The sequence below is a fragment of the Anolis carolinensis genome, chromosome 2, assembly GCF_035594765.1.
Source record: "Anolis carolinensis isolate JA03-04 chromosome 2, rAnoCar3.1.pri, whole genome shotgun sequence".
In the NCBI taxonomy this organism is placed as follows: Eukaryota; Metazoa; Chordata; class Lepidosauria; order Squamata; family Dactyloidae; genus Anolis; species Anolis carolinensis.
In genome coordinates, this window is record NC_085842.1 from 230,499,648 (window position 1) to 230,514,448 (window position 14,801).

Here is a 14,801-nt window from a genome sequence, read left to right on the forward strand (position 1 = left end):
AACTGTGGGTCAAACACAGAACCATCCAAACTCCTGAAACTTCCGCAGACTTTAAAAAAGTCTTCAAATTGGCCAAAATGGTAGCCAGAAGTGACACAAGATCACTTATGTGCCCAAATAGAGAAAGTGGCTCCAAGTCCTATGCTGTTACCTACTCTGGTTTTGTATGATGCCGCAGTTTACATGCAGTAGCTGATGTTTCACCATTTGATCCACATGAGCCTCAAAGTGTAAATATTAAACATCACATCTGAGAAAGCCTTGCACTAAGCCATGTATGCTATCTGCATGTGTGTGTGTGTGTAGTAAATGTCTTTCATAAAGAACAGTGAAGATGACAAAATGAATATTTGATAGCAACAGTTACAATATGGAGAAGCTGAAGAACTGCCAAGAACTTACCTGAATAACTTAGAATCATAATGAATAGATTTGGAAAATATTATGAATTGTTTGTAGTTAAAAAGAAAAAGGGGGAAACTGGCAGAATCCATTATTTTCTGACTTTCATTATTCATAAAAACTCAATTATCTTTGCTACAAGATAAGTGATTAATACAGATAGGTTATGCTGATATGCCTGACAAGAAGACAATTGAGCGAGAAATTTTTCCCTGCATGGAAAAAGAGCTTCTCAGCCTAGCACATGAACCTTTTTGGTTACAAATAAAATTGTGCTGAGTTTTTGTGGAATGATTGTTTCAGGTATCCAAAAAGCAGAAATAACAACAGCCATCCTGCTTTGACAATAAAGATATCAACCCTGAATAGTCTTTCAAATATTGTCTGCTTGGATTTCCTTTGTTTTCATTACTTTGATTTTATTCCACCTTTTCCCCATATGGGATCCAAAGTAGATTACTGTACAACTTAAAATAAAACAGCTAAATGTTGATGTGGTAGAAAAATGCATGAAACAATTAACTCAATGAAAACTTTAATATAAAAATAATTAAAACACATTAAATATACAACACACACCAACTTATTTTCCTTCCACTAATTAAGAGTTGAAGCCCTGTTTGAATGTGATGGTCTATGTCTGCCAGCAAAAAAGAGCACAGAGAAGGAACCAGTTGAGGGAATTCCACAACCTAGAAACATTTGGAGAAATTTCTCCCAATAGATGCCCCTGCACTGTAGAATTAATGCAGATTTATTGCAGTTTTTTTAACCCACATGACCAACAGATCATACTGAAAGGGTTTGCAGGGGGACTGACCCGTCTGGGTGGGAGTTGTAGTTCACAGTGTACCCAGAGAGCACTCTAAACCCTACCAATGACGGGTCTGGATCAAACTTGGCACAACAAGCCTTGATGACCAAACATACTAGAGATGTTTGGGGGGGGGGGGCGCGCTGACCTACCTGGGTGGTAATCTGGACCAAACTTGGCACACAGACCCAACATGGATAACTTTGAATACAAGCAGGGTTTGGGGGTGATTGACCTTGGAATCTGGGGGTTGTAGTTAATCTACATCTAGAGAGAGCTGAACCCAGGCGGTGACAGCTCTGGACCAAACTTGGCACACAGACTCAACATGGACAACTTTGAATACTAGGACAGGATGTAGGACAGGATGTACAGATTCCATTTCATGTGTTAAATCTACAGGCACTGCTGGGAATGGACCCCACTTTGTTTCAGCCATAGAAAGGCTGCAACCCTCTTGTGGCTGTGGCTAGGGTCTAGCATTATTCTCCTTCTTCATCTGCAGAGACCTCCTCAAAAGAAGGCACAATAATGTAAACCAGGGATAGGACTTATGAAATCAACAAGCTGGATGTGATCCAGGGAAATATATGTTCCTTGACTTCACATTTCTAATTAACTTTCCAACATCATTCTATCAATAATAATAATAATAATAATAATCATCATCATCATCATATTTACTCGAACCCAGTGTGTCATTGAATGAAATGCACATCTCAGTTTTCAAAACCCTGCAACCAAAAGAAGTATTTGCTGGCTAATGTAATGTGCAATGGTGAAAATTGAACTACAATGTTCCCTCACTTATCGTGGGGGTTCCGTTCCAGGACCTACCGCGCGATAAGTGGAAATCCGTGAAGTAGGGACACTCTTTTAATTTTAATATTTATATATTATTTTAATTTTTATGTGGCCTTTTTCCCCCTTGCAAGCCCTGGGGAGCTAGTGAACACTTCCCTACCAGCGCCAGATGGGCCCTTGCTTTGGGCCCACCATGTTGCTCTGGCTGCCTCTGCTCCTGCAGCCAGGGAAGAAGGAATGTTGCTCCTGCCGGATGAGTGAGCAAGGGAGGGTGGGTGAGAGAGTGAAGGCCGGCGGTGGCAGCAAGAGCCTGGAAGAGGCGGCCAGGTCTGGCTTCTGCTGCTGCTCCAGCCGGGCCACGCTGGAAAATGTGGAGGACTCGGAAGAGGGGGCGGAGTCCTCCAGGAGTCAATCGCTCATGTCCAAGAATGATTACCTTCCAAGTGTAGTGTCTTGGCAGTGGTTGCATAGGTGACTGTAGAAACTTGTTCTTGATCTGCATGTTCTTCCACAGTGAGTACATCGATATCCAGGTGGAAGGCTTGGCTTGATGCACCTTCTTGACACATTTCTCCCTTTCACCTCCCTTTGTATCTCTTTGAATTCCACAGCACTGTTGGTCACAAAAGAGGTGAGCATCATATTCGAGCAAATACAACAACAACAACAACAACAACAACAATAACAACAACAACAACAACAACAAAAATATAAAAGGAGAACAATTGGGTCTTCAGGAGATATAATTCTCTATATAGTTTGAAAGCAGACCTAGCATGGAACTAACAAGAATATCACAATTGGCTTAGTGAAAATAGTAATGGTGCAGCCTGCTGGGGACCAAGTGACTCACTCCTGCTATGAATTCAGAAACAGATACTACTAAATTCACTATAACTTAGGCCCCTTCCACGCTGACCTGGAATCCCAAGATCTGATCCGAGATTATCTGCTTATCCCAAATTATCTGGCAGTGGAAACTCATGTAATCCAGTTTAAAGCAGAAAATCCGGGATCAGATCCTGGATATAGGGCAGAAGGGGGCTTAGTTTTAAGTTGTATAGCATAACTTGAATTCTATTGTTAGTCCTAACTACAGCAGACAAATTGAATCAATGGGCACTCCTTATGTATTAAGACAGTGTTCTTATTACAGTACCTTCAAGTCATTTCCAATTTATGGAGATCCTGAGATGACCCTATTACTGGGTTTTCTTGGCAAGATTTGTTCAGGGGAATGTCTTATAACCTTTTGCTGTCAGAAAATGTGACTTGCCCAGTGAGTTTTCATGGCCTAGTGCAAATTCAGATCCTGGTCTTCTGGATTCTAAATCTAATGTCAAACCAATACATAATGTGGATTCTGTATTAACAAGCCATTCAACAGTCGATTCCATGAGTCTGCTCTAACTGGGATTAGCCAATAAGATTCAAGTTTCTTTTTCTTCTTTGTCTTCCTGAGATAATCTCTATGTCCATATTTTCATCTCCCAAATTCCATGTACTGGCATAGAGATATTTTTAAAGTAATACAAAGGCTAATACTAACATTATATTTTCTGTATTCAGCAGAACCACAAAACAGGAACAACAGATTGGTGCTTCTCCTGTCAGACAATGAAGCCATGTGCCTAGCAACTGACAAAAATTCAACATTCCCTTTCCTGCCAGGTATTCAAAATGATTCCCTGATATTTGATGCAGATGATTATCATTATTTCTTAATCCTTTCATTTTTTTAATATTCTTGCATGTGATACAGGCAGAATGGGCAAACAAGCCTGGAAGAACTTGGGACCAATCCAGGAAAGCTGGCTTCTTCTCAGCAAGTCATATTATTCCTAATTAAAATGGAAAATGAACTAGTAACAGAGGGCCAGACACAACAATCAAGTTGATATGGAAGATATCTGAATTAAGTAATGTGTATGAGGCAGAACATTGGCAAACACCAAGAAGGCAACTGAAATCTTCTCATTCACACATAGTAACTTGCCATGCATTGTAGGAAGTTCTTGAACAGCAAGGCTTGAATACCATTCACATTTGCTTCAGAATTAATTTCAGCAAGTACAGCTGCCTCTCTCTCTAAAGTAGCACACTGTTGTCTTGCTCTTAAATGAGTTCAGAAGCTGAAGCACAAAAGGTCTGCAACAACAGATAAGCCAAGATCAAGAAGCCATAATTCAGAATGAAGTCCAGTCTGTGGATCATAAATCCAAATCTTGCAACAGCAGGATCCAGTGGTCCTGAGGTGGACTGAAGTTGATTTCAGTAGCCAGTCCAGCAGACATGAGCCTAAAATCATAGAGTTGGAAGAGACCACATGGACCATCCAGTCCAATCCCCTGCCATGCATGAAAATTACATTCAAAGTACCCCTCTGCTTAAAAGCCTCCAAAAAAAAGAGCCTCCACTACACTGCATGGCAGAGTTTCACTGCTGGATAGCTGTTATAGGGCACTTCCAGATTATACTTAAACCCACTTAAAAACCTGCTTCAAAGTGGGTTTAAGTCCCCAACCCACCCTCCAAAAATGAGGGGAGCAATTTGCCCTCCCCCTGCCTCCTGGCGCATCATTGGTACATTCCAGGAAACCTGCAGAGAGGCCTAATGGTGACCTGGTAAGTTTTCCTTTATTTTTAAGGCTTTTAGGGGGGTTGGGGGAGGGGAAGTGCCCTCTTCACTTCTCCGGGCTCATGGAGCTGGAAAAAGCAAATTGGACTGTGCGGATAGACTACTGGGACTGCGGAAGGCCCAAGTCCAATGGAATATCAAAGTAATTCAGGACAAAGCAGGGTTTACCAGCTTTGTCTTGAATTACTTCACTTTTGCCTGAGCCGTTGTTTGTACGCCCCAGGTAAAAATCCTACAGGGCCCACAATACAGGCCCTGTCTGGAAGAGCCCACAGTCAGGAAGTTCTTCCTCGTGTTCAAATGGAATCTCCTTTCCTGTAATTTGAACTTATTGCTCCAAGTCCTAGTCTCCAAGGCAGCAGAAAACAAGCCTGCTCCCTACTCCTTATGACATCTTTTTACATATTTATACATGGCTATCATGTCTCCTCTCAACTTTCTTGTCTGCAGGCTAAACATACCCAGCTCTTTAAGATGTTTCTCATGGGGCATGATCCCCAGATCTCTGAGTATTTTAGTCTCCCTCCTCTGGACACATACCATGACTTCCCTCGATCTAGACACTGTACTCTTTCTGATGCATCCCAAAATCCTATAGCTTTTTGTGTTCAACTTGTTGTCCACAAACACTCCAAGATCTTTTTCACATGGACTGTTGTTGACCCAGACACCACCCATTCTATATCTTTGCATTTCATTTTTTGCTGCCTAAGTATAGCATCTTATAGGAGCCCCGGTGGCTAAGTGTGTTAAAGCACTGATCTGCTGAACTTGCAGACCGAAGGGTCGCAGGTTCAAATCCCAGGAGCGGAGTGAGCGCCTGCTATTAGCTCCAGCTTCTGCCAACCTAGCAGTTCGAAAACATGCCAATGTGAGTAGATCAATAGGTACTGCTCCGGCGGGAAGGTAACGGCGCTCCATGCAGTCATGCCGGCCACATGACCTTGGAGGTGTCTATGGACAACGCCAGCTCTTCTGCTTAGAAATGGAGATGAGCACCAACCCCCAGAGTCAGACATGACTGGACTTAACGTCAGGGGAAACCTTTATCTTTTTATAGCATCTTATATTTGTCCTTGTTGAAATTCATTTTGTTAAATTTGGCCCAGCTTTCTTCTAACTAAGATTCTTCTGTGATTCTACTAACTGGAAAAGGACTTGACTATTTAGCAGGCTGCACAATTAGGACTCAGCTGCCATGGCCATCTGTCAGGGATACTTTGTGCATTTCCTGCATAAGAGAGGGTTGGACTAGATGACCCATGAGGTTTCTTTCAACTCTATTATTCTATGATTCTATTACTCTTTTTTGTCTTCTAGTAAAAAACAAACTCTTCAGGGCATGGTGACAGGTGGCATGACAGCTTTAAAGCTGAAGTGGGAACCTATTGGGCCTAATGTAGAAGAACCTGTTAGCTTTGAGGTATGGTGCCTGAAGCCACGCCGGTTTTCCCTCATCTATCCCCCTCCCCAAATAAAGAATCTTACCTCCAGCATTCCCATAGAAATTGACTGCTTTTTCCTAACTCCTATGGACTGCTTTCCTTCCCAAGCCTCGCTGTTAAGACACTTCTATGGGCTGATTGTACAAGTTGCATGCTCTAATTGGACCCTGTCCTATATTTTCCCCCTGAAGGGAAAAGCTATGTTGAGGAGAAAGGGAAAGAAGACACACCATCCAACAATGAGTATATTATATTTTCCTTCAATGCTTGCTTTGCAGTACAGAGTAAACTGTAAGAATCTTTTATGCTTCAATCCTACAGCATAATCGTGGCTTCATAATGGCACATCAATAAAATCGAGCAAGTTTGGATTGGGGCAATTTTAAGTGCTAGAAATATGCCAGAATGTTTGGAGATTTAAAGTTAAGCAAGATCATCTGTGTCAATCTACTGTCAAGGAGCTGGCAGATATCTGTGGGGGTTTTATCTGCATTTGAAAGAATGAATAAAATCAAAATCAAAATAGATTCCTAAAACTAAGCTCTCATGCTAATGCTGGATATTGAAAAAAATCTAGTTACTTTCTGGAATTGAAAGAGACTTACAGAAAAAAGAAAGAGAGCATGCTCTCCAAAAGTACAGTTGCATTCATTCTAAAAATTAAATTGCTTCCTTTGTTGTACAGTCTGCCCACTTGAACTATCAGCAGAGAGAATGATATGCATATTACTTTCAGCCTGCTTTTCATTAGCTTATTGGCTTCATAAACAATTTGCCACATAGTCATTTGCCAACATTAATATTCAAACAATATGAATAGACTACATCAAACATTTCAGAGATGACACCAGTTAAACCAGAAAGTTTCAACCTGAGCTACTAGCTGCACATTGTCAATTCATATGCTCAGCAGACATTCACATATAAGGATGTAATTCTTCAATACATTTAATTAGGAAAGAACAAGTAATTTTAGCAAATATATTCCTGATGGCGGAAAGTAGAAAAAACATGCAATTTTGAAAAGTACAGTTAGCCTTGCACATTCACTGGATGGAGGACCCCCATGAAAATGGAAAAACCATAAGATGGGGCTCGTTTTTTAAAAATCTCTCCAGGAGTCTCTAGATCAGACATGGGCAAACTTTTTGTGGTGGGGGCCACACTGCGGGCTGGGCTGGGCTGGGCTGGGCGGAAGATGGTGGTGGTGGTGATGGGGAGGCCAAGGGCAGTTGGTGTGTGAAACATATTATTTGTGAATTGAATGAGATTGTATGATTGGTGTATGACTGGAGTCTGGTCAAGATTGAAGATACAATTCTAAGAATATTGAAGCCTAGAAAACTGCAAAAGGAGGTGAGCTGCTGAACTGCTGACATGACCAGAGACAATGATTAGTTCTTGGTTGAAAACAACATATTTACATAGTCAAAGACAATGATTCTTTAAATTAAGGAAGTCAAACTATGGCTCCTTACATTAAACCAACATCTGATCAGAAACTGATGGAATCAGTATGTTTTAGCTGCAAAACTACCTGTCAGTCATTTACAACTGCAATAAATATGCTATCTAAGATACCTTCATCTTTTCCAAAAGTGTGGCAGACTGCAGGAGAATGCAGAGTCTGTAGACCCGCCTCTTTCTCCAACAACAACAACAGCAACAGAAACAACAGCAACTTTATATACCGCTCTATCTCCTCAAGAGGACTCAGGACAGTTTCCAACATGTGTGCAAAAACAGTCAATTGTCAGAAACATCATACAACAGCTTGAACATAACATACATAATAAAACAACATCATGAGACAAACATTAAAAACAGTACAATTAAAATGGACACAGTTACAGTTCCAATCAATATATTCCATCAAGGAGTCAAATACCAATCATCAGGGCTGTGAGACAGACATGGTTAATTATAAGGTATATGTAAAGACTTGGACATCAGTGTATCATAGAGCCAGGGATGAAAAGTGTCCAGAGTAGGATCATCATGTTGAACAACCGAACTAATCTTGCTCAAAGACCTGCAGGAACCACCAGGTTTTGAGTTACTTGCAGAAAGACTGCAATGTAGGGGCTTGCCTGATCTCTCTGGGGAGGGCGTTCCAGAGTCGGGGGGCCACCACCAAGAAGTCCACTATTGGGACAGTGGTGGGAGTGAGAGGAGGGCCTCCCCAGCACTGGTTCATAGGGGAAGATGCGATCACGGAGATAGGCAAAGGATGGAGAAAGATGGAGTACCTACAAAATGGCAGATTTGCAGGGAAGGCGATCTGGCCCACATTTGGGTCTCTTTTCCAAGAATCTGAAGAAGGGATGGTAATGTATGCATGTGGAGTGGATGTTTATATGTGTGTGAATGCTGAGTAAAATGCAATCCCCTTTGTTTGTGTAACCAATGTAGCTATAAAGTCTCTGTGTTTCTATCTTCTTTCAATGTAAAGTGCCTGATATGCTTTGTCCTACTGGAAATGGCATAAAAGAACATTTTTAAGGTTCAAAAAGTTTTTATGATGGCATAGGGGAAGCCCTAGGGTGGTTGGTACACATGGGAAGATTTTGAAATGCCCAGGACCTCCTCTCAGCCTAGGGACACACACCTGGCATCGCTCCTCTTGAAACAGAATTCTTTTTGCAGGTGGTTGCCTGGACAGCAGCACCCTCCCTCCCTCCCTCGCCCCCCCTCTCTCTCTCTCTCTCTCTCTCCCCCCCCCCCCCCCTTTCTCTCTTTCTTTCTCTCTCTCTTCTGGCAGAGGAAGCAGCTGCAGCATGGCGGTCTCCTCCCTCCTCGTCTGCTTTCATTCCTTCCTCCCTCCCTGACTCCCTGACTCTGCCCCTCCTCCTCCTCCTCAGGAGCTGATGGAAGAAGGAAGAAGGAAAGAGAAGAAGAAAGCAAGTGACACTCGTCCTCTGTCCACGCAACCCCATGACCAGCCCGCAATGTAGGGGTAGCAGCAGAATAGCATGAGCCCTCTCCTGCAGGCAGAGAAGCTGTCACCACTGCCCTCCTCCCCCTCTTCTTTCCTCTGTCGGTGGGGGAGGAGGGCAGACAGGCAGAGATGGAGGAGACCACTGTGCCACAGCTGCTTCCTCCACCAGAGAGCTCTCTGGAGACCTCTTGACAGCCACCTGCCTCTGCCTTAGCCCTTCTCTCAGCCTGTAGATGTGGCCAGCCTCCAGAAATGCAGGCTGAGAGGAGGGCTGAGGCAGACAAGGGCTGGAGGAAAGAGTCAAGATCCTATGTCCAACCTGTGGGCCTGGGATTGCCCATGCCTGCTCTAGATCCTCCAGCATAACTCTATGGTCCTCTTAACACTTTGGTAGTTGTCCAAAGTGGTGAACTTGTAAGCCGCCCTGAGTCCCCTAGGGAGAAGGGCGGGGTAGAAACACCAGAAATAAATAAATAAATAAATAATAGGGATAGGTTTCAGCTTCTGGGTATAATTTAAAGTCTGTACCAAAATGAGGAATGGATTCATCTTCCATGGACATAGAAGGCTCCTGGGTGAGCACTTCAACTTGTTCAAGGTTTGTCTACTCTATGCTGTAGTCGAGGGAATGATCATTGGCTTTTGGTGGTATCTTAAATAGGCAGTAGGAGAAAAAGAGGGCTATGGTGAACACTTTTGACAAAGTGGGGGTGGGCCTCTGGAACTCCTTATGTAGGTCCAGAGACCAGGAGTGAGGTTGGAAAAGAGACCATATCCCATCTTTGGGTTGCATTCTCACTTTAAGTGTCAGGAAGAGCTTCTTTGGTGTACTTTCTAACAACAAGCCAGCTGGGAAATATTTCCACTAGGAATTTATTCTCGAGGCTCAGTGCTTCATCCAAGAGAAGCTGAAGAGATACCTAGATGAGATGACAATAGTCTATTACTGGATTTTGCAGCTCATAGGAGACAGTTCAGTTAAAATACCGTATATACCGTGTATATATATATATATATATATATATATATATATATATATATATATATATAAGCTGATCCGAATATAAGCCAAGGCACCTAATTTAACCACCAAAAATTGGGGAAACTTGTTGACTCAAGTATAAGCCAAAGGTGGGAAATGCAGCAGCTACTGGTAAATTTCAAAAATAAAAATAGATACCAATAAAATTACACTAACTGAGGCATCAGTAGGTTAAATGTTTTGAATGCTCACCATACTTCAAAGAAAAACAGTAAACTAGCTCTGTAAGTGGAAAAAGAGGATCAACCAAAACAATATGGTATCCAACCCCCTTCTGCCTTCATGCAGCAAAAGCGCAATCAAAGCACCCCTGACAGATGGTCATCCAGCCTCAATAATAATAGTAATAACAATAACAATAATAACAATAATAATAGAGTTGGAATAGACCCCTTGGACCATCTAGTCTAACCCCTCACTGTGAACAGAGGCCTCCCTGCAAGCAGAGGCCTTGCAACAACGGAAAGCCTCACAGCAAGCGAAGGCTTTGCAGCAAGCAAAGGCCTCACAGTAAGCAGATCCTCGTAGCAAGTGCCTCCACAGCAAGCCGGGAGCTGGTCGAGGGAGGCCTTTTCAACCCCCCAAAGGGCTGAAAAAGAAGGCTTATATTTGAGTATATATGATTAGTGATAGTTAAATAAAGTGGCCCTTGTTTCAGTCCAATTATTGTGTTTCTTCTCTCTTTATTTCCACTGTAGGTCTGCAATTGTATCTTGACCCCTGCTTATCCATTGCTGAACACATTATTCGTTAAAATGTGCGGTTTTCTCCTGCTTATTTATTTTATATCCAATATGAAACTTAGTGGCTCACAAAAAGGTCAAAACAAGATAGCACTAAAAACCTGATAAAAGTTAAAACATAATCAAGTGAGTGGTTATAATAAAATGCCCCAATTTTGTAAAAAAATAAAAATAAACCATCATTTAAAAATATAATGATACATTTAAAAGACAGCATATTCACACAGACACACATGCTTGCATTAACATACTCAACCAATTAATCATCAAATGCTTACATAAATTTGTTGAGTGAAATGAAACCAAATAGGGGGCCAGTCTAGCCTTCCATGGAAAGAAATTTCACAGTCTGAGAGCAGCAACCGAGAAGGCCTTCACTTATCCCCTTATAAGACGTAGCCATGATGATGGTGGGATCAAGAGAAAGCTCAGCCTTGATGATTGTATGATTCAGGTAGCTTCATATAGAGGGATATGGTATTTCAGTCTGGACTTAACCATAATGTAAATAATTATCCCATTAATCATTTTCCCTAGAGTAGAATAATATCTTGTCACTTTTGTGGATAAGCCTATAATTTCTGATATCAGGTATACTTACTATTTCCAAGACCTTTCTATTTATTGACCCTCAGTATATTCCAATGGAGGCTGGTAATATCTCCTATATCAGTGGGGTAGTTCTTCCCTTCTGGGTTTTGTAGTTCATGAGAAATAGGACGTGTGAGACTCATATTTGAAACCAGCCTGGAACAGGAATATAGTCAAGATCCTAGTTAAGACTAGAGGTGGTAACCCAAAAAACAGCAATGGCTGGCTGTTTCTATGTCCATGGGACAAGTTTTAGACCATACTTTGAAAGAGCTGCTCAAGGTGCTGAAAACTATCACAAACATAGCTGTGATTAGCTCTGTTTAAAATTCAGACTAAACCAAAAAGCAGATTTGCCCCAGATCCACCCGCCTCCGGCAATACATATCATAGAATCATAGAGTTGAAAGAGACCTCATGGGCCATCCAGTCCAACCCCCTGCCAAGATGCAGGATCCAAATAAATGCTATGAAAAGTAACGATACTCAAAATATGAGTATGTTTCTTTTGCAAGTATACTGTAACTCGTAAGATGTAAGAACAAGAATTATTTTATTTAAATCTATAGTAAAATAAGAAGAAAATACTAGAAAAAATTAGCTTTCCCTTTACTGGTTTCCATAGAACAGTTTTTTAATGTCCTGGAAGAACATGATGACATGGAAGAATCTTGTTAAGTCAGGTATGTGTGCTATTGCCATTTTCACAAGCATGACTGCATCATCCAAATCTCCTATAAAATGAATATTGCAATATGTAGCAATTTCTTCATGTCTATGCCATTCTAACATTTTGAAATGAGAGGCTCAGCAGGAAGAGAAAATCATGTTCCAATATTGGAAGGGCTGTAGCCAGTCAGAGGAATACGACTTCCAAGGCATCCAGCAGTTAAGCTTGAAATAGGGCCTTTCCCCTAAAACCTCTTTGCTTTATTTTCAATCTGGGAATAAAGAGCATTTGAAATTCTGTGTGTGTCATTAGTAGCGCTCACAATGTAGGTCCTGTTCTTCTTGTTCTCATTCTGGTGTCCCAATTTCTTGTTCTTTTGACTCCTGCTTTTGTAGTCATTTTCAGAGGTAATTTTCACAAGTGAAAATATAATCCCTGTTAACACATCAATCAGAGGCAATTTGCACGCTGTGAAGAGTGTGGTAATGTTAAGCATCACGGGCTCTTGTTGGATAGCATCTTTACTTATGGAGAACATGGCTCCACTCCCATCCCTTTCCTACAGCATATTGTGAACTTTTATATTACAGATTTTTTTTCACGTCTCTTTATAAGATATGATATTCTAGAACAATGATTTGCTAAACTTGTATAAGCCCCAATAAAATAGACTCTTCTCTATAAAATCATTAAAAGCTTTTCCTACACTTTCCCGAAGTTTCATTTGGACTCTAGACTTTAGGGCAGCATTTCTCAACCTGGAGGTTGGGACCCCTGGGAGGGTCGCAGGTGGGGGGGGGGGTCAGAGAGGTCACCGAAGACCAGTTTTTCTGTTGGCCATGGGGGTTCTGTGTGGGAAGTTTGGCCCAATTCAATTGTTGGTAGGGTTCAAGGGGCTCTTTGATTGTAGGTGAACTATAAATCCCAGAAACTACAACTCCCAAGATCTATTTTCCCCAAACTCCACCAGTGTTCAAATTTAGGCATATTGAGTACATGTGCCAAGTTTTGTCCAGATTCATCATTGTTTGGAGTCCACAGTGCTCTCTGAATGTAGGTGAACTACAACTCCAAAACTCAAAGTAAATGCCCAGCAAACTCTTCCAGTTTATCCTGTTGGCTAGGAGAGTTCTATGCGCCAAGTTTGGTTCAATTCCATCATTGGTGGAGGTCAGAATGCTTTTGATTGTAGGTGAACTATAAATCCCAGCAACTACAACTCCCAAATGACAAAATCAATCCCCCCAACCCACCAGTATTCAAATTTGGGCGTATCAGGTTTTTGTGCCAAATTTGGTTCAGTGAATGAAAATACATTCTGCATATCAGATATTTACATTACGATTCATAACAGTAGCAAAATGACAGTTATGAAGTAGCAATGATTTTTTTTATGGCTGGGGGTCACCACAACATGAGGAACTGTATTAAGTGGTCGTGGCATTAGGAAGGTTGAGAACCACTGCTTTAGGGGATGAAGAAATAACAAACAGAAAAGTGTCCTGCAGTTTTTATTCTTAGAAAAGCACCTGGTCTGGAGGTGGGGAAGGAAGATGAAGGTGGAGCTAGATGATTGACAGGTTCACATTCTAATCAAAATAAACATTTTACAGATAATATGTTTTGTAGATTTTTGAGGTACCAGACCCCTTTGGAAGAGAAGGCTAAAGACATTGTAAAACTGCAACTCCCATGATTGCATAGCATTGATTCCATGACAGTTAACATACTGTCAAATTGCATTAATTCTATAGTACAGATGCACCCTAATTCATCATACACGTGGTTAAATAATACACTGAATTCCAAACCAGACTGTCAATTTTTCAGCATGTGGGCTTCTAGTAGAACCGTCAGTTTCATTTTTGCCCAAATTCAGTTTTTTTATTTCATATGAAGTTCTTTCCATCAAATTTAAGAAGACAATTGTGAATTTGGACCTGTGTCCACAGCAGAGCTGTGAAATACCTTTCTGTACTGATGGCAAAAGTATTTTGATGTGGAGGCTAAAAGGAGAACCTGATGTTGTCAAGTTGTCCAAATATTTATGCAAGATTTATTTCTGAGCATATTTGATGAAAAGGATCTCAAATTAAAAACAGAATGCACTGACAATCTTAAGTGACAGTTTTCCATAAAAGCAAACCCTTTGTTACTGGTTGTTCCCAGCTTTGCAATGGATTTAGATGGCAACTAACCAGATTATAAGGTACAGTATAAACCCTGCATCTGTAGGACTGCTATACACAGTTTCATTTATACCTGTCTGACAAAATATGTCCTCTTTAGGCATTATCTACATCAGTGGTTCTCAATCTGGGGTCCCCAGATGTTTTTGGCCTACAACTCCCAGAAATCCCAGCCAGTTTACCAGCTGTTAGGATTTCTGGGAGCTGAAGGCCAAAAACATCTGGGGACCCCAGGTTGAGAACCACTGATCTACATCCTCCAGTGTGACACTATGGTGTTCTTGGGCTAGGAAATCCTCCATTTTAATACAGTTTGTTATTATCTGGAGTTTTGCACATCTGTGCAAATTCTGGGATACAAGGGTCGAACTGTAAACGATTTCCAGCCCCTCAGTAACTGTTCTAGATAAAGTGTTACAGATAATATGTCATCTCCGTCTTCTCTTGGACACAAGCTTCTTCATGAAAAATACAAAATAGGAAACCACCCTTGTTATATGTAATTTGAGCTTCTTGTCCAAAAAG

General features: G+C 41.3%; 1 long non-coding RNA gene across 1 annotated transcript; it reads left to right on the forward strand.

Annotated features, from left to right (window-relative positions):
• The first annotated feature begins 298 nt into the window (after window positions 1-298).
• LOC134296584 (uncharacterized) lies at window positions 299-6,630 on the forward strand. The gene is made up of 2 exons (XR_010003381.1): window positions 299-3,691; window positions 3,783-6,630. It is a non-coding gene; the product is annotated as an uncharacterized LOC134296584 (long non-coding RNA).
• The last annotated feature ends 8,171 nt before the right edge of the window (window positions 6,631-14,801 follow it).